Source organism: Neolamprologus brichardi, chromosome 17, assembly GCF_056152115.1.
Source record: "Neolamprologus brichardi isolate AB-2024 chromosome 17, ASM5615211v1, whole genome shotgun sequence".
Classification (NCBI taxonomy): domain Eukaryota; kingdom Metazoa; phylum Chordata; class Actinopteri; order Cichliformes; family Cichlidae; genus Neolamprologus; species Neolamprologus brichardi.
Window position 1 is genome coordinate 35,697,223 of NC_142120.1, and position 20,813 is coordinate 35,718,035.

At 40.6% G+C, this 20,813-nt stretch overlaps 1 protein-coding gene across 3 annotated transcripts in view; it reads left to right on the forward strand.

Moving 5' to 3' along the window:
* Positions 1 to 704: 704 nt before the first annotated feature.
* osbpl8 (oxysterol binding protein-like 8) overlaps positions 705 to 20,813 on the forward strand; it is a 100,303-nt gene continuing 80,194 nt past the window's right edge. For all 3 annotated transcript variants that reach the window (XM_087830281.1, XM_087830285.1, XM_087830283.1), the window contains exon 1: positions 705 to 1,073. The gene's annotated coding sequence lies outside the window, so the exon portion shown is untranslated. The remainder of the gene's footprint in view (positions 1,074 to 20,813) is intronic.

Below are 20,813 nucleotides of genomic sequence, written 5' to 3' on the forward strand. Positions count from 1 at the left end.
GTTGTGACTCACGAAAACCCGGCCGAGGTAAAGTTTGAATTGATCACAATTAATTAATGTGCACGTCTCCTTAACAAATTTAATCTCAGCAAAAAAGCATTACTATATAATAATAACCTGATGAGTTATATATACGAATTCCAATAAGTAGTGTTACCAGAGGCACCTGTAACTGTCAGCTGTTTGAAAGTGCACCAAAGCGATTACACGTTTGACACGTTTGCAAGGGAAAATCAGACGTTACCCGAGCAGGAGGGAAAATTCGAGCTGACGGGTCAAGTTATCCAGTAACAACCCGTACACGGGATATTAGCTGTTGGCTCTTCAAAATAAAGTCCCAAAGAGAGCCAGGGCAACCGTAAAATGATCAAGTCTTGATGAAAATAAATTATAACTGTTTTATAAAAATATATATATATTTTATTCACATATAAAACATTATAGGAGAGGGTGATTTAGAAAGAAAAACTGGACAAATACGATAAAGACAAGACATAAACTTTTATTTGCCATGTGAAAGTTATAAAATTGAAGCAAAGCGCACACTGAAGTAGTTTTCATGAATTAAATCAAACAGATAGGAGACCCCAAACTGTCTTATTTGGATAATTTTGACTGAAATACGTAATACGTAAATACATAACGCGGACGTCTTATTTTTTTTAATACCTTTTAGTTTGAAATCAGCGTCCGGAAGTCGTGCATTTTCCGGTTACATTACTTCATTTGCCGCAAAAACAGTCACGATAGAATCGTGCAGGCACGCTGGTGGCTAACAAATAGACCGCGGACTGCTGGTAAATAAATATTAGAAAGCGTGTTAGCATTGTCAAAGTTGATTTTAAACATTTCAGACATTAAAACTGGACCTACGTGAAGCCAGCGGGCTGAGGAAACCGCGAGTCATCACTCGCTGACGCTGCCCAAAGACGAGTACCACCCGTAAACATTAACACATCTAAAGCTAACTGTTAGCAGACCGACACACGCCCCGGAGGACTGCTTTTAAATATTTACTGACAGCCTTTTCCTTTCGTGGCACAGCATAACAGGAGACCTCCGGTGGAGCCAAGGTAAGCTCAAACAAGCAAAGAAAAACACCGAAATGAAAGCTAACCCCACTGCCTGCTGTTGATTACAGGCGGCTAGCATAATTGCTAATTGTGTTTGTGGTTGACTGACAGCCGTGACTACAGACGGTTTGTGCGTATTATTGTGTAATAAATCAGGATTAGAGGTAAGGACCGTAGCAGCTCCCGCATCTTCGTGCGCTGCACTTGTGCCCCCGGCATCTGTCCCAAATAAAACTCCACATTTAGCCTGTTGGTGTTAGTTAATTCAACGCGAATGCACCCCAGGGCAACGCGCTGAGTGATGAGGCTGGCTAAATTTGGATTTCCTGCCGCCCGCTGTATCCGGGTGATGTATGGGAGAAGCTGTGGATTATAAACCACACCAGCCTTTGCCACTTCAGCGAGTCTAGTGCTGATAATGTTGTTGCTTTTCTAATCCACCCCACCCCACCCATGCTGCCTTTCAGTCATATCTCGCTGCAGTGTTGGATGTCTGCAGCTCTGTTTCCACTTTCACTTGACAGGAGTGAAACAGGAGAATCACAGGGTAGCAGCAGCTCTTGCTAACTGTGTCAGACAAGCAATGCATCCGGTGGATCCTGGCGTGGTGTCTGATATCTGATATTACCATGTCATGGTGTCCACTTGCGATTTAACAGTGTTTTCTATGCCATACTCCTTTTGAGTATGTATTTTTAATAGCTGCAAGCTAATTCCACATTTAAAGACTTTGTAGTCTTTTTTTTTTCTTGCTACTCAAAATATGCAGTGAGATGGTGAAATTATGTTGGGAACTAAATCTTGGGACCAGACTTGGCATCTGGCACTCATAAATTTATATTTGCAATATTTCCATATTTCCGTCCTGTGCCAGTGTGCATGTAAATAAGGGCAATCCCACACTTTCCATGGCAAACCTTTATTGAGGTGTGCAGTCTAAGGTCACGGGAGTAACCAGCTCATTTGCCAGTCAAAAGGAGTTTCCACTCAGACCTTATTTGAAGCACTGCTTGTTCCCTGCACACATATGGCTTTCAGTTTGAATGCTAGTTCTACTTTGAGAGCGCAGGCATGATATTAATGCTGACATGCAGAGGAAAAAATAGAGAACTCATTTCACTTTTGTTTGTTTGTACGGTGATATAAGCGTCAGCAGTGCCTGGAAAAAAGGAAGCCGAGATGATTTCCCACAGGTGTATTTCCGTGCATGAAAAAATAAGTGGTTGTTTCTTCCTCAATAAGTCAGACATGTCAAAAATGAAGCCTAGAAGCCAGAATCGGCCAGGCAAGGATCCCGGCCCAGTGGACAGCCTTAGAAATTATGAACAAGTACATAGATGTGTAACCATATTTTTTTAGAAGTTTTACAGCTTTTCCTATTGATAAAGACCCCCTCGCCCCAACACACACACACACACACACACACACACACACACCACTCCATTACCATTCACACTACACCAAAGTAATTAAGTAATAGATAAACATGACAAAAAGTTCCTGTTTTTCCATTATGATATAGATTTTTTTTTTACAGGACATTATTGATATTATTGGACAGTTTGGGCATTGAACTACCAAAAGTGACTGTAATTTTACACATTTATCACATAGTTTCAGTGGTCTGGTGAACTTAAGAGCCAAGTGTAGGGCTGTATGTACCACGGTGTAAAAGGACTTTGACATCCCTGCAATAAGTCGACCTCACAGTTTGTTTTTTAACTTAAAAAGTGTATCTGTCAGTTATTGCAGCCTTCATTTATTTTTGATTTGACTAATTTATTACATTTCAGTGTATATTTGTGGTCTCAAGTCAGAGCATGTAGTGTTTGTCTGGTGTGATTCTGACCCATGTTGTTCTGGGGTGGAGACCAGGAAGCAGGTTCAGCAAACTCTGAGTCTAATAACAAATGCTGGGTTGATTTTTCTTCTTCTGGAAAGACTGATCAGAGTTATTTCAATCAGCTCTTGAGTTTGCTCACCTTGAGTTAAGTGTGTACGTAAAGTAGAGAAAGCAAGCGATCTTCAGTGGAATCTGCTACCACGATTCACCATGGCAACGGGCAGATAAAGAACAGAATCTCCATTTTTTTTTTTTTAAATCCAGCGGAGCGAGTAATATGAACACATGCCCGACCATGATATTTATCTCAAAAATTGGGTTGGGGAGAGTTATTTTATTAGCTTTGTCCACACTGTCATCATCTGTGAGAGTATAAAAAATTTGATATAAAACATCTAATTTGTTTTACTGGGATTTGGGGTCATTATTTACTCAACCTGAATTTTCATTAGATTAAGCTTCAATCTTGATTTGACATTTAATTTTCAAAGCTCCAGATCTGCCCCAAGCCAGTTTTTTATTAAATAAAAAGTGTTTTTTTTTCCAGTAATTTAACTTTGTAAAAAAAAAAAAATGTCAGCGATTACGGATAAAATTGAGTAATGACATTTACAGAAAAACCTTTGCTTTAATGTTCCTGACTTTAACCATGTGTAATTGCTAATATTAGACTTCACTGACTATTAGTCAGTGAAGTTACAGTAGAGATGTTTTACTGAGTTACTGTTAATACTAAGAGTTGAGCAATTGTAACTGTTTAACATCTAACTTAAAAAAAAATAGAGGGCAGCTTTCCAAATCTAATGAAGGTAAAGTTTCATCCATAAAGGGAAAAAGTGTTATAGCTAAGCTTACATAGATTGAAATATTTCAGTGTAGTTTGGAAGGGTTAGGCATTAAATGGTGTTTTAAAAATGGGGAACATAACCTGTTCCTGACAGTTTTAGTTTTGGTTCTCTCACTGCAGACTCGGTGCTGTTTAAGGGTTTGGAAGTAAAGATTAAATCTAAACTCACAATTTTAACATAAGCTTAGTTTAGGGTAGATGTTCTGTAGAGAATATACTCACGTCTGTTAATCTCTAATCTGGAACCTAAACATCTACAGCATAAGTTACCATGGCGATGTAATTTTAAATTGAATAGCTTTTTTTTTGGATACATGCGGGCTGTAGTTAAACTTTCACCTTGTGTTACTGAAGCTGGTTAAATATTTTGAGCTCTGCAATGAGAGAGGCTTTTTTGCATATTATTTACCAAGGTGGTTATCTGGTTGTATATTTATGCTCCACACAATTCAAATTCATAGGTAAATTAGCTATGCTTAAAAATCTAAGCAAACCAGCCTTTATTTGTGGGACAGGGCGCCTGTACAGCTGTTCTCTGTGGAGCTGTGAAGTGTAGGCTCATAATTTTGTCACCTATTGTTATTTCATTTCTACAGTCTCCATAGGAAACTGTCAGTGCTTCTGCTGTATATTTGACTTGATGCTGACATTGTCATTGTCACCCACAGAATAGTCGTACCAATAGCCAGCTGCCAACTCTATGGATGCACTAAAATGTTTTTTTTTTCCAGACGTTTCATCTGCTACAAACATTCTGTAGTTGTTATTAGTGTTTGCTGTTGAAGCACTTCTCTGAAAAGCATATTGCTTTCCAGTTAAATAATGACACTCATAGCATGTTTGCTTCACACCCGTCATATCTCCTAAATTATACTGCTGTGCAGTGCTAACATTTTCTAGACAAATGCCCTGTGACAGACTGGTGACCTGTCCAGGGTGTACCCTGCCTCTCATGCTCTGATAGCAGGGATAGACATCAAGCCCCTGACCCTGAAGCAGATAAGCGGAAGGAAATCAGTGAACAGATGAATGAGTGAAATGTACAGCTTGAAACTTTGAAACTGAAATAGTTAAAAATTGCTGCTATGTGTGTTTGTAATATAGACCGAGAACAGGTGGCGCTTATCTCAGCTGATACCGGATATAAGCCTAAGGGAAATAAAGTATGCTTTTATAGGCTCTAATCATATTTACTGTCTTTAAAGGGCATCACAGCAACAACATCACTCCCCTGCTCACAGGCACAGACTCACCTGAAAACAAGTAGGGATGCACTCATCTGACTTTCAGTCCTGATACAGATACCTTGGCTTTGGGTGAAGCCGGTACCAAAGACTCACTGGATACTAGTATTGAATTAATAAACGTGGTTCCACACTGTGCGGAAGAGACTGTGCAGTTTGTCTAGCTCAGAAAGCTCCTTTGGGAATGAATACACAAGTAACCACAATATGTATATGAAATCTAGATTTCCTTATTTCTGACCATTTGATAGACAAAAGTGTCTGTTATGTGTGAGCAAAGAAACCCAAAGAAACAAAAGTCAAAATAATTCAGCTAATAGTGATATTACTTTTCTTTAGATTTCATTTCAGTGCTTTGTTTCTCCTCTCTTCCTGTGCTCGTTGTTTCACCATGTGAGCATACTGAGTGCGGCACACAGAGGATGCAAATCAAAATAACAAAAACATTTAAATGCAATAGGAGTTTTCCAATAGTTTTGCAAACTAGCCAGCAAAATTAAAAAAGTGAGAATGTGGACATGAGCACCACCCATGGCAATTTTTTCATCCTCGGCCTATTTGACTGGTGTTTGTAATTAAATAGCTGTAATGTTACAAACTACTGACCTGATCAGTTTCATAAAAGAATTGAATAAGGTCACTGTGGCTATCAAAGGATGAATGTCTAATATAAATGTGTGATTGGTGCATCACTATTTGAACAGTGTTAGGAGCTCTAACTAATGATGCTTTGATTCTTTAGTTATTGAAATGCCAGGATGAGTGCATCAGAGCGGTGTAATCTCCCCAGCTGGGATGTCCGGGCAACTGGATGCGGTTTGGCTGATTCGATGCATTGGCTCTGACAAATACCAGATGTGCTCAGAGTGAGATAGTGGGCCCTCATTTTTTTGTCGTTGTGGATTTATCCATCAGCGGTACAAAAATAAGATTACATTCTGGCATACTTCTCCCTAGGGTGTAGCTCAGCAGCCTTTATTGCCATCTGTACGAAGGTTATCTGAGGCTCACCAATAAAAGAAAAAAAAACATGAACAAACAGCTGTTTTAATTCCAGTGAAACCACATAACTGTGGACCTTTCATTGTTGCCTGACTGCCATTGGGCTCAGACATCAAACAGAAGTGAACAAACACACCTTCAGTTAGCTTAATTTGTGCTGTCTCTGGTAGGGCTGTTCGATATAACGATATATATCGGCTGACGATATAAAAACATCTATCGTTTCATTTTACGCTGTCGTTTGTTTCGTGGTGTCGCAAAATAAACTGTTCACAGCAATATTTGTTCATGTTTTGATGGTCACTGTAGTTATTATTAATTTCTTAAAGTTCTCTCTTTCTCTTATATTTAATATAACCACACTACGGACGGACAAGCGCCTGTTTTTATGCGTTGTCGTTAGCAACAACGACGGTAAAACCATCGCCTGTCCGCTTGTTTTCCACATAAACATTTCACAATAAAACTCAAGATCCTGTTGAGACTTTTCAAAATAAACTGAATCACGTGAAAGAGCAGATTATTTATGGATGAGAAGTAAAAAAGAGCCGCCAGGTGCTAAAAAATAAACCTTAGACTCAAACGTTAGAACAGGCTTTTCCCCGCAGCACGCCGTGTAAGAAATACTCACAAAGAAAATGGCGGCCGTTACAACTTATGTCTAAAAATGTATCGTTTCATGCATCTGTTAAAACACTCGACTCCAGCTACATGACGCACAGCTGGAAACACTTCACGCAAGTCGAGCTGCCCGAGATTCACAGAAGTTACAGAAAATGTAACATTTTTGTGATTTATATCGTTATCAGGACGATAGATGTCTTACATCGGGATATGAGATTTTGGTCATATCGCACAGCCCTAGTCTCTGGTGATGAAAGGATTCAGATCTGTGTGGTTTCTTGTATCAGCCTTGCTTCAAGTCCAATGCCAAGCCAGATTTGTCATTTGACCCAAAGAAAGCGGAGATCTTTTTAAGTGTCCCAGCCAATTAAATTCAGTGTCCACCCTCACTGGGGCTTTGAGCAGAGCTTTGGAAGTAGGGAGACCTCATAAATGTCCACCTGATTGTGTTGCCTCCTCATGTATTGCTGGGGTCGTGGCTCATGGCTCAAGAGTTGGGAGTTCGCCTTGTAATCGGAAGGTTGCCGGTTCGAGTCCCGGCTCGGACAGTCTCAGTTGTTGCGTCCTTGGGCAAGACACTTCACCCGTTGCCTACTGGTGGGGGTCAGAGGGCCCGGTGGCGCCAGTGTCCGGCAGCCTCGCCTCTGTCAGTGGCTTCTGGCTATAATGTAGCTTGTGTGAATGGGTGGATGATTGGTTGTGTAAAGCGCTTTGGGGTCCTTAGGGACTAGTAAAGCGCTATACAAATACAGGCCATTTACCATAAAGATTTGCTTCTTGTTTTGTTAAACATGTGATGGGTGAAGGCAGTTTAAATTGAGTTTGTTTTTTCTTGCAAAACATGAGAAACATCACTAAAAAGGGTACAGTTGGAACTTCCACGTAGGGGTGGGCGATATAAATGATATACGATAGAAACGATATAAATTTGGCCAACGATAGAGATTTTGACTATATCGCTCTTTCGCGATAGTGCATGTTGATGATGTCATCAAGCTGCGCCTGTTTCGGTCGAAAGCATCGCAGCGGCTAAAACCATTATCATCTGCAAATTATGCCGACAGTCATAGCAAAGAGATGAAGCACTTTTGAAATATGGGAAAGCCAAAAACTGCGCTTCCTCCACTTCCGTAACATTGATTCATTAATGTTGAATTCTCTCGCAGCTGCTCTGTTCCCATGTTGTTGCAGTATATTAATAACTAACCTCGTATTGTGGATGAATAATCTCAGTTGTTCTCCTGACTGAAGTTTGGCCCGTGTATAGCATCCTGCTATGCGATTGCATTTGTCCCTGACCACCAGAATCCGTCACGTTAACTTTTATCGAGTGGAAAAAAAGTTGGCGTTCATCTTCCAGCTTCACTGTGCTAATGTTATGCTAACATAGCTGTGTCGCTAGCAATCACGTAGCACAACATTATATACCAGGTAGTCCAACTTCAGTAACCCTGCAAACGCCACTGCTGTTTAGTTTTCTGTCTTCATTTATGTTGGAAGTGGTAGCAGAGCTAATTAGTTTCAAAAATCTCTCTGTCAGAACATGGTATGAAATGTTTAGGTGGAAACTAGCGAGCTAACTTCCTGTTAACTTCTAACTCCGTTAAATTTAATAAATTCTGTTTTCATGGATGTAAAACTTAATTGTTAGACCTGGTAAAGAAGCAACGTTGATGATTTAATTAAAGATGAAAGAATTTAGACCGTTTTTAACTCTTAGTGTTCGTTTGACTTTGGGACCTGAAGAAGACGGAGTTTTGGACCCAGATTACTCCGTGAAGCTCCTCACTACGGCAGCCGTAATGCTCTGACAATCCACCAAGCAGTGCGGCTTACCAAAGTTGTACTAAAACATTTTAGTACACGCAGAAATCGGTTCGAGGTCAGTAAGCACAACCAGAATTCATACATAAGGCGCACTCTCGATTTTTGAGAAAATTAAAGGATTTTAAGTGTGGAAAATACGTTATACAGAAGAAAAGAATATATCGTGATATATATCGTTACCGCACATGCTTCAAATTATATTGCGATATGAATTTTAGGCCATATCGCCCAGCCCTACTTCCACGTGTTCGACAAGTGCAATAAAGTGTCATTTCAAAACTGTTAGTTAAATTATTATAAAAGTGAGTGAGACTGTGATCACGGTGGAACCTTGATGTCCTTCAGAACTCTCACTACCAGCTTCTTGGCACCTACAAGTTTGTGCTTCAAATCTTCCTCCAAAAAACATGCCCTGTCTGAGCTCATAGGTTGACTCATGAATGGCATAAAGCTCGTCTTAGCACAGGGAGTGGAGCTGTAGGTGTGTGTAACCAGTGACCACACCTGACATTATACAGACAATGTTTTAGCTGTGTTACAAAAAAGAAAAAAAGTTCAGGATAAAACAGTTGACAGGAGGTACATGTGATTACCTGTGAATCCTGTTTTCAACATTCAGCTTGAATGACAGCGATCCTCTGGTAAAGCTGTAAGAAGGGATCTGTGTAATATGTCAGTAACGTGTTATATAATTGACCTCTGCTACTGCTATGGGTGTATTGTTCTTATACTCTTTGGGCAAAATGTTTGGAACATTTTTCACGTGTAGTGGCTAACAAAGAGAAAAATGATTTCGGGGGACGTTGGATCAGAAAAGGAAGTCCAACTATTTTCTTTTTGCCAACAAGTTGCTGGTTCCCAGTAGGGCTGCCACAAACGATTATTTTGATAGTCGACTAATCAGATCATAATCATAATCATAATCTCAGCCAAACCGATTTACTCAGGAACAAATAAAATACTGAAAAAAGCCAAACAATAACATTTTTAAGTTATCTAAGTGACTTATATATCATGTTTAACCTGAGTAGCGAAAGACTGCGGTGGATTTGAAAACGATTTGCCGGGAGTCCGGTGTTCTCACGGCTCTAGTGAGCCTAGCCCCCGGCTCGCTATCGAGCTAGTGGGTAACAGACGTCTCCGAAAACGTTGGAGCGCTTTTGAAAATATGTGGTGTCTTGATAAACTGAGCAGATATTTGAGGTTTACACAGCTACATTCTCGCCTGAAAATATGTTAAACGTTTATTTTGTGACCCAGAAAGAATAATAAGAGTAATATTAAAACTTACTAGCTGCCGCCATTGTTGGAAACTGAGCAGGGCTGCGCTATGAATTCTGGGACACAGCTACTTCTTCGGGGTTTAACGGCAGCTGGCATCCTTGTGCATGCAGTGCTGCCATCTTCTGTTTCAGTCCGTTATTACACTCTTAAATCCTACTACTTATTCCTGCGTCTTTTGGGATCTCAAAGCTTCAAACGACGCGTCGACTATTAAATCAGTCGTCGACGATTTTGATAGTCGACGTAATCGTGACTAGTCGACTAATTGTGGCAGCCCTAGTTCCCAGTGTTCTTCATGTTTTACTTACACCCCCACCAGGAAGCTAAATTCCATGTTGTTACTTCATATTTTATGGTGTTTTTTCTTTTCCATTCTTCTATTTTAAAATGTGATGCAGCTATGATGCATTTTTGGATGCATATGAGCAGTCCTTGATGATGTTGAATTTTTCTGTCCTCAACTGAAAGCATGACATTTCATCTGCAGCATACACAGACATCCACACCTCTGAAGTCTCCAGCGTCTCACAGCTCAGTTGCAAGCCTCTTCATCCAACTTAGCAGACACTAGTGTTAGACTGCTGGGATTTACCGGAATAGGAAAATTATAGCAAGAATTATGAAAAAAGATGCATATAGCTATTTTGATATGTTCTTATTGCCTTTACCACAATTTGAATTATTGATATATAAAAAAAGAGAAACTGGTGCTGACCGAAGAGCTTCTGGTCTTTCAACAATTGAAAATCACCAGGACTGTGATTTCTTTATTTACTTATTGTAAGTAGGGTTTAATGTATTCAAGTTGGAAATGTTTTTTTCCCTGTCACACGTGTGAAAATATTATTGGTTTTTGTTATGTTATTGTTAACAGAGTCTTTGTCTTAATTATATGCAGATCAATCATGCACATGTAATCAGCCCAAAAGCTTATTTTGAACCAGGAAAACCCTGCAATTGGTACACACTGATATTACAAATAGTACTTAGAAATATAGTGATTTATAATCAGTGTTCATTTTTACAGCAGTCACAGTCTTTTGACCAAAACGTCAGTTACTTTTAGTCATAATTTAGGCAGCTAAGCTTTCCGTTTTAGCTGAGAAAGTATCATAAGATTATAACAGACTAATGATTCAGTTGAGTAAAATATAACGTGTACATGTTTTTTTCGCATTTCTACCGATGAGAGTTACTCCACATGGTTTACAAAGTGTTTTATTTTCATTAAACATAAAATATGTCCATACATCTTCTCTTCTCTTTCTTCCAAGTGTTGACACTGTGTCTCGTTTTCATGAGAAACAGAGAGCATGGAAGTTGGCGGTCCTGTTTCCAGGGTCAGATCAAACCTGTGTGACTGAGCTTACCCCACAAGGAGATTCCTTCTCATTGAATCTCCAAAGGTTGATTCTGTTCATCTGGACGTAGCGTTTTGTGGGAGAAACGTTTCGTCACTCATCCAAGTGACTTCTTCAGTCTCAGCTGACTGCAGGTTTCAATCTTATAAACAGTACATTTGCATAATGACTGAAACCAGCCCACTGAAGGGACAATGGGCTGGGAGGTCAGTTCCTTCATCATAATTATGCCTCCCAGCCCATTGTCCCTTCAGTGGGCTGGTTTCACAATTTACAACCCAGTCATGATCTATTGGTGCATACAGTTATAGTCTGCTCAATTGAATCTCTCTTACTGAGCTGAAGGAGTTACAGGTGTTGTGCATGCTCTGCTTTCCGGTGTCCTGCTTCACACATTCCGAACTCCTGAGTCCTGCAGACAGCTGCAGCTCTTTGAGGGATGCACAATGCATCGCTTTTGATGCTGCTGTTTGATGTTTGACGGGAAGGCATTATTTTGCTGAGCTCATGTTCACAGAGAGTGTACAATGTTCACCAAATATCAAATTTTATATTACACCAGAATCCTGCAACACATTATTGTAGTCAACAAAATCGTACCTATTTTAAGCTTTTGCCAAACATTTATATCAATCACTGAGTCCTCTGCATCTCCTTCGTGCTGTTGGCAGAAGCACTTCGGAAATCTCCACAAGTCCGGCTGCAGTAATCCCTCCGGGCTAAGCCGTGACCTGAGAGAAAAAGGTTGTGGCTGTGACGTAAACTCGCATACAAATACATCACATTTCATTCCCGCGGATTTTCCACTTGGAGTGTCACATCTATAAGCTTTTTCTTACTAATGTTTCGCGGCACCAGTGATCACAGCTATTCATGATAGGCCAGTGAGGAAGAAAGGAGCTAAATGACAGTATTAACTTAGCTGATACTGTCATCCAGAGCAACTTATTAAGAGGTCATTCATCTGCACTGGATCCCCAGTGTGTCATAATCATCATAATGTAGCTGTAATAAAGATGCACTGACTTCCCTGAAATGCAGCGATGACAAAAGAAAAACACAGGCCTTAACAAAGAAAGTTAATACAGTCAGTATTTTTACATGTCAAGTTTGTTATTTATTGTCAATATTTTGTTGTGCTGCTTGTCTGACTTCTCAACAGTCCTTTAACTGCTGCTTTGTGGGGGCATCGTCCACCTTTGTTCCAGATTAGGCAGCCTTTACTGAGTCTCTTTTCAAGGCTTTGTGGGGACGATTGTAGTTATTTCTTCAACAATGAGACGTTGAACTGAGGTATTGTTGGATGGTTAAGCCTTTGACTGTGCTCTGTTCTTGATTAGACTTTGGTTACAGTGTTCTAGCTGAGCTTAAAGAGAGGAAAACCGACTCTGCTTTATACATTTTTTGTTCTTTCTTAAAATGCCTGCATTCTTATTAATACCCTTCAAAGGCTTTCTATTACAGTGGTGTAATCTTCTTACATGGCTATGACTTTTGCACCATCCACCAAGGTCAGATGTATTCAGATAGCCTCTCATTGCAAAGCTTATTTAGCAAAGATTTAGGGAAGTGTTGAGGGAGAACTTGACTGTAGTGGTCTTCTAATTAATGCAGTTAGGTCACCCTTGACAATGAGACCTACTTTTAATGGATGCCATGAGTAATAGATTATCAGGTTATAGAATGCAAGTATAAAATCTGAAGTGTTTCCCACAGGTTTAGATTCAATCTGTGGAAAAGGTGTGGGGGTGTGCGACTGCATGCATCCATGCATCCATCCATTTTCTTCCGCCACCTCCTCTAGCTTGTCCGGGGGAACATCAAGGCGTTCCCAGGCCAGCCGAAAGATATAATCTCTCCAGCGCGTCCTGGGTCTGCCCCGGGGCCTCCTCCCGGTGGGACATGCCTGGAAAACCTCACCCAGGAGGCATCCTTGTCAGATGCCCAAACCACCTCAACTGGCTCCTTTCGATGTGGAGGAGCAGTGGCTTTAATCTGAGCCCCTCCCGAATGGCCGAACTTCTCACCCTATCTCTAAGGGAGAGGCCAGGCACCCTTCGGAGGAAGCCCATTTCCGCCGCTTGTATTCGTGCTGTATAAATAAAATTGAATTGAATTCGTGATCTCATTCTTTCAGTCACTACCCACAGCTCGTGGCCATAGGTTAGGGTAGGGGTGTAGATCGACTGGTAAATTTAGAGCTTCGCTTTTACACTCAGCTCTCTCTTCACCACAACAGACCGGTGCAGCGTCTGCATTTCAATTCAATTCAATTCAATTCAATTCAATTCAATTTTATTTATATAGCGCCAAATCACAACAAAAGTTGCCTCAAGGCGCTTCATAGATACAGAGAAAAACCCAACAATCATATGACCCCCTATGAGCAAGCACTTTGGCGACAGTGGGAAGGAAAAACTCCCTTTTAACAGGAAGAAACCTCCAGCAGAACCAGGCTCAGGGAGGGGCGGGGCCATCTGCTGTGACCGGTTGGGGTGAGAGAAGGAAGACAGGATAAAGACATGCTGTGGAAGAGAGACAGAGGTTAATAACAGATATGATTCAATACAGAGAGGTCTGTTAATACATAGTGAGTGAGAAAGGTGACTGGAAAGGAAAAACTCAATGCATCATGGGAATCCCCCGGCAGCCTACATCTATTGCAGCATAACTAAGGGAGGATTCAGGGTCACCTGGTCCAGCCCTAACTATATGCTTTAGCAAAAAGGAAAGTTTTAAGCCTAATCTTAAAAGTAGAGATAGTGTCTGTCTCCTGAATCCAAACTGGAAGCTGGTTCCACAGAAGAGGGGCCTGAAAACTGAAGGCTCTCCCTCCCATTCTACTTTTAAATACTCTAGGAACAACAAGTAGGCCTGCAGAGCGGGAGTGAAGTGCTCTAATAGGGTGATATGGTACTACAAGGTCATTAAGATAAGATGGGGCCTGATTATTTAAGACCTTGTATGTGAGGAGCAGGATTTTGAATTCAATTCTGGATTTAACAGGAAGCCAATGAAGGGAAGCCAAAACAGGAGAAATCTGCTCTCTCTTTCTAGTCCCTGTCAGTACTCTTGCTGCAGCATTTTGGATTAACTGAAGGCTTTTCAGTGAGTTTTTTGGACTTCCTGATAATAATGAATTGCAGTAGTCCAGCCTGGAAGTAATAAATGCATGAACTAGTTTTTCAGCGTCACTCTGAGACAGGATATTTCTAACTTTAGAGATGTTGCGCAAATGGAAGAACGCAGTCTTACATATTTGTTTAATATGTGCGTTGAAGGACATATCCTGGTCAAAAATGACTCCAAGGTTCCTCACAGTGTTACAAGGTAATGCCATCCAGAGTAAGAATCTGGTTAGATACCATATTTCTAAGCTTTTCACTGCGGCCGCTGCACCAATCCGTCTGTCGATCTCCGGCTCTCTTCTCCCATCACTCGTGAACAAGACTCCTCCACTTGGGGCATGAACTTGTCCCTGACCTGGAGTGGGCTCTCCACCCTTTTCCGGCTGAGGACCATGGCATCAGATTTGGAGGTGCTGATTCTCATTCCCACTGCTTCACACTCAGCTGCGAACCGTTCCAAGCAAACTCCCATGCTTGGGAGTCTGCATCTTTAGCACCATCTTTAGCTTGGTGCTAAAGATGGGGAGCACCACCCTGGTCTGCCAGTCCAGGGGTACTGCCCCTGATCTCCACGCAACATTGTAGAGACGTGTTAACCAAGACAGCCCTACAACATCCAGAGCCTTCAGGATCTCGGGGCGGACCTCATCAACCCCAGGGGCTCTGCCACCAAGGAGTTGTTTAACTGCCTCAGTGACTTCGCCCACAGAGATTGGCGGGTCATCCCCTTCGTCCCCAGACTCTGCTTCTGCCATGGAAGACGTGCCAGTGGGATTGAGGTCCTCGAAGTATTCCTTCGACCGCCCGCCAATTTTCTCAGTCAAAGTCGGCAGCACTCCACCCGCACTATAGACAGTGCAGGTAGAGCACCGCATTCCCCTCCTGAGTCGCCTCAAACTGTGGTTTGCACAGAAGTCCAATAACAAAACACCACTCAGGTTCAGATCTGGGAGGCTGTTCCTCCCAATCACGCCTTTCCAGGTCTCGCTGTCATTGCCCACGTGAGCACTGAAGTCTCCCAATAGGACAACAGAGTCCTCAGGAGGAGCACCCTCCAGTGCCCCCACCCAGGGACTCCAAGAAGGCTGGGTACTCTGAACTGCCGCTTGGCGCATAAGCACAGACAACGGTCAGGACCCGTTCCTTGACCCAAAGGCGAAGGGAACAAACCGTCTCGTCCACTGGGAGGAACCCCAACATAACCCCAAGCCCGCCGCCTTTCACCAGGGGCAACTCCAGACTGTTGCTCCTCTGCCGATACTTTTAAGAATCAAGTTTCTGAACTCTGACCCTCTAAAGAGGGGTTCATAGAAGGGCTGCAACGATTAGTCGACTAGTCACGATTACGTCGACTATCAAAATCGTCAATGACTAGTTTAATAGTCGACGCATCGTTTGAAGCTTTGTAAGATCCCAAAAGACGCAGGAATAAGTAGTAGGATTTAAGAGTGTAATAACGGACTGAAACAGAAGATGGCAGCACTGCATGTACAAGGATGCCAGTTGCTGTTAAACCCCGAAGAAGAAGAAGTAGCTCAGTCCCAGAATTCATAGCGCAGCCCAGCTCAGTTTCCAACAATGGCGGCAGCTAGTTAGTTTTAATATCACTCTTATTATTCTTTCTGGGTCACAAAATAAACGTTTAACATATTTTCAGGCGAGAATGTAGCTGTGTAAACCTCAAATATCTGCTCAGTTTATCAAGACACCACATATTTTCAAAAGCGCTCCAACGTTTTTGGAGACGTCTGTTAGCCACAAGCTCGATAGCTAGCCGGGGGCTAGGCTAACTAGAGCCGTGAGAACACCGGACTCCCGGCAAATCGTTTTCAAACCCACCGCTGTCTTTCGCTACTCAGGTTAAACATGATATATAAGTCACTTAGATAACTTAAAAATGTTATTGTTTGGCTTTTTTCAGTATTTTATTTGTTCCTGAGTAAATCGGTTTGGCTGAGATTAAAGTTATAGTTTTTACACAGCTGAATAAACGTCAAGCAGACAAATGATTATCAGAAGTGTGAGATGCTCGAGAATATACTCCGGTGTCCTGTTATATTTTAGATAGCAAGGAGTTTATTAAACTTCACCGAAACAATCTGCAAATTTCATTAAAATTTAATAAACTATCATCTTGTCTTTATTTTTAGTTAGCACATACCTTAAACACTTAAAGCTGTAAGCTAATGATAGTTATATAAGAGCAGATGCTGCTGGTGCAATAAGCTGTACGTCCAATGGATGATGATCTGATTAGTTGACTATCAAAATAATCGTTTGTGGCAGCCCTAGTTCATAGTAGTGTTTGTGTTTGTTTACACATGGTAGATTTTTGGTGTGAATTAAACACAAAGGGTGCAGATAGATTGCTGAATGATTGAAAGTGGACAGGAAAGAAAGCAATGGAAGCGGTTCAAGAATGGGAAGAAGTAAACATCAAAGATTAAAAAAAAAAAAGCAGCATGAGAAGCAAACACAGTGGCTGTATTGGACAGAGTTTTTACTGACACTCAGGTCCGTATGTTATAGCTTTGGTTGGAATAGCTCACTAAATGTGGTCCCACATATTTTGACACTTCACCCTGGTGAGCGTAACAGTTACAACATGTGAAAGACATTCTGCAAAACAGTGTGCAGCACGAGTGCACAACCATGCTGTTCCCTTTAGACTGGTTAACTCAGCAGATCTCACAGCTGACCTCTGGAGTAGACCAAGAACTGTAGCTGGAGTTTGATTTGGTTTGGCTGTGAAATAAAAAAAGACTCACTGATATTGAGGGCCCGTGCAACAGCGACCCGCCCACTGTGTCAATAGGGAAACACAAGACTGGAAAGGCTGGGTAAATGTGATTGGTAATGGCTAAGCTGTCAAGGTAGTGTTCATTTTCCTTTGTTCAGTCTCCTCCCCTCACCCCCAGTCAGTCGCAGAAGACAGCTGCCACTCCCTGAACCTCTGCTGGAGGTCTCTTTCCTGTTAAAAGGTGTTTTTCTTTCCCACTATCGCCAAGTGGTTGGTCATATAGGGTTGTTTCAATATTGGGCTTTTCTCTTTTGTTATTGTAGGGTCCTTATAACATAAAGCGCATTGAGGGGACTGTTGTAATTTGGCACCATATTAAAAAAATGAATTAAAACGAGTTGAGTGACCATTATCTGGACCCAGTGAAAGTGTCTGTGTAGGAAAAAACCTGATTGTCATGTGCTTTTATGTTTTTAATGTTTACATCCTTTCAGAATGAGAGTTAATTGTGTGTTAAGATTTTAATACATCAGGAAATTGTTCAGGTTAATTTCCTATTGAGCTTTTGTGGAATATTTAGTTGTGAATCTGATAAAAGTATTTGTGCGTCAAATCAGGTCCTGAAGATTCCCTCGAATTTCTGTTACTGTTGCTCCGCGCAGATGTGTAATTCAGCTCATTAATTCCTCCTATTTAAGGAGGTTGTAATTTTTTTTTAATGTTGTAGAAGCCAGACTGTTTACCCCTTCAGGGAAACAACACTCAGACAAGCATAAGAACAATACAGGTCATGAAGTTGCTCAGGCTTAATTATGTAAATTCACTGAAAAATGTGTCACAGGGCTACAGAGGTCAACAATGCTGAATGGCTCTGTTTGCTAAAAATAGCTGGTGCCCTCAGGATGCTCTCAGGATAAAATAATCAAATTTCCTCTTACACTTTACCATGTGATCAGCGTGTCTGTTGACATTTCATCTACACGTCTTCATCCAAATGCACTTACAGGGCTTAGGTATGGTTTGTCTGCGCTCACTTTTTGCACATGTAATCGTCATGACCTCAGCTCTGACCTGACTGTTCTTCCCTCAGGAAGCACACAGCTGGGTGCTTTTGTGAGCAGCTTGTTCCCCCCACAGCTGGACCAGTACACACAAACACTCACTAATATAGGAACACACACATCCTGCATGCTGTGCATACACTTTTAGTACCCAGAGCACTGAGACGTTAATCTTAAAATATCCAAACCAACTGTGTTATTTCTCTGTGTACACGAGATTCCCACAGAATTCTTCCAAAATTAGCAAACACCAGGGCAGAGCATGTGGCATGTGGTTCAGACATATGGAAGGCTGGTGTATAAACACAACATAAGGGCAAGACCGGGAAGATTTATTTTAATGCGATGTGACACAAGATTGTATTACCTGTGAGGGGCTTCTGGGTGAAAGCTGAATCCACTTAGCCAGGAAATTGGAAGAACAATTGTGAAGTCATTATAGCCAGCTCCGGTGATCCGTGCGGGTCTTTTGTAGTCTAGTTTTGCTCTGGAAATACCCAGTCAAATATGAATGAGTGTTTATTGTTAACCATAATGCTCTTTTTTTTATTTCCAAAGGGTGTTATCGATTGCTAAAGACAAAAATGCATCTAGCACATGAGTACAACTAAAGAACATGAACACCAATGTTGTTTCTCCATTCGACAAATGGCATGTTCAAAAATGACCTGACACCCAAAGTATCAACGTGAAGATGAGACTGGTGTCAAAATGCAGGTAAAAAGTAGCCACATCCCACATATAACACGGGGGGGGGCAGGAGAAACCTGAACGTTTACCCAAAGTGTTGTTTTCTTTTAAAGTTTTCAATATTGAAATATCTGGTAACAAAAGAAAGATGTTAGATGTTGAATTAATGCATTTTTCCTATTATTGTTGTCACACATACACTCTACCAAAGCTGAACAATATCAGCTCAAAATAAATGCAACTGTGAATCTTTTCGTCTAAAGATCAAACTCAACTTGAACAGCTAATGGTGAATATTACTGACATCTTTATCACTATGACACTCACCTATTTCACAGTGTTGTGGTAAAAGGAAAGGATATTAGAAGGAAATTCTGGCTTGTGTACATCAGTCACTTGATATTACTAAGTTAATCACCCCTGTCGACATGTCCTTCACGGTGGCTGTTGGTAACATTAGATCACACAGTAGAGTTGTTGACTTACCTCAACACTACTTACCCAAAGTGAAAGGCTTGGCAATGGGAGTATCACTTTACCGGAGGTTTGAGCTCATCACACAGCAGATGTTGATGTGGATAACGAAAATATTTTCAACCACTATGATTTGTTAGCTGCTGGGTTTCTTTTTATTCGTAAGTATAGAACTATGAAACCTTAGAACTATGTTCCTCTTGGGGCATCTTCCCCAAGAGGAACATTTTTTAAAAAGCTGCTGTCCGGGTCCTTTTCCTGTTTGTAGGTGACTTTCTTTTTTCAGAATTTGCTATTTTCAATAACACAGCTGTAATAACACCAATACAAGTTATTATAAATAATTAGGGGTGGGGGGAAAAATCGATACTGTGTAGTATGGTGATATTTTGTTTGCTAATAATGTATGGATACAGGGACAGCAGAAATCGATATTTTGTTACAAAAAGGTTTTTGTGCTCTGACTTCAGAGCATGTTGATCCTTTTTCTGAGCAAGAATCCTGACATTCCTTCACTGTCCAAATGTGTTTAACTTGTTTTTTGGCAGCAATAAACATGACAGTTTACTTATTTTAATTTAAGACATGTTTTATTTTAATTAAGTTTAAAACTTTTTTATTTAATGTAAAATTATATTTTGTTTTAATTTACTTTCAAATTCTTCAGTTGCTGAAGGGGCTGCATAGTTTTCATAAACTGCATAGTTCAGAATAGCTATAATTGTACCAGATGGTTGATTCAGTTAAGTTGGACTAGACTGTAATACAAACCGTTCAGTTTGTCAACAATAAAACTGAAATGAGAGAAAGACTGAGTGTGAGACTTTGATATTAGAGAAAATGAATATTGATAAAGTTTACCTTTATGTACAGAATCTGAATATCGCAAAATATTTTTAAAAATTGCAATAATATCGTATCGTGCGTTAAGTATTGTGATAATATCGTATCGTGGGATGTATGGTGATTCCCACCTCTATAAATAATGTCACTCGTGGCTTCAGGAACAGGGAGAACATACTGAACAATTTGAAGCTGCATCTTCTTCTAATTCTAACATTTGTTGCTTTAGATAATTTCCTTAGTGATGAATAAAATATTCTGATTCTGTTGACTTTTTCACTTGGCAGCTTTACTGTAGGGGTACATGGTGCTATCTAATGTGTGTAACAAGGTTTTTCATATGAAGAGCATATATAATAATAATAATAATAATGATAATGATAATAATGATGATAATAATGATGATGATGATAATTAGGGCTGTGCGATATGACCAAAATCTCACATCCCGATATAAGAATTCTATCGTCCCGATAACGATATAAATCACAAAAATGTTACATTTTCTGTAAATTCTGTGAATCTCGGGTATTCTCGAGTATTTATTACACTGCGGGGAAAAGCCTGTTCTAACGTTTGAGTCTAAGCTTTATTTGTTAGCACCTGGTGGCTCTTTTTTGCTTCTCATCCATAAACACTGCATACTCTTTCACGTGATTCAGTTTATTTTGAAAAGGTCTCAACAGGATCTTGAGATTTATTGTGTAAGGTTTATGTGGAAAATAAACAAGCGGACAGGCGATGGTTTTACCGTCGTTGTTGCTAACGACAA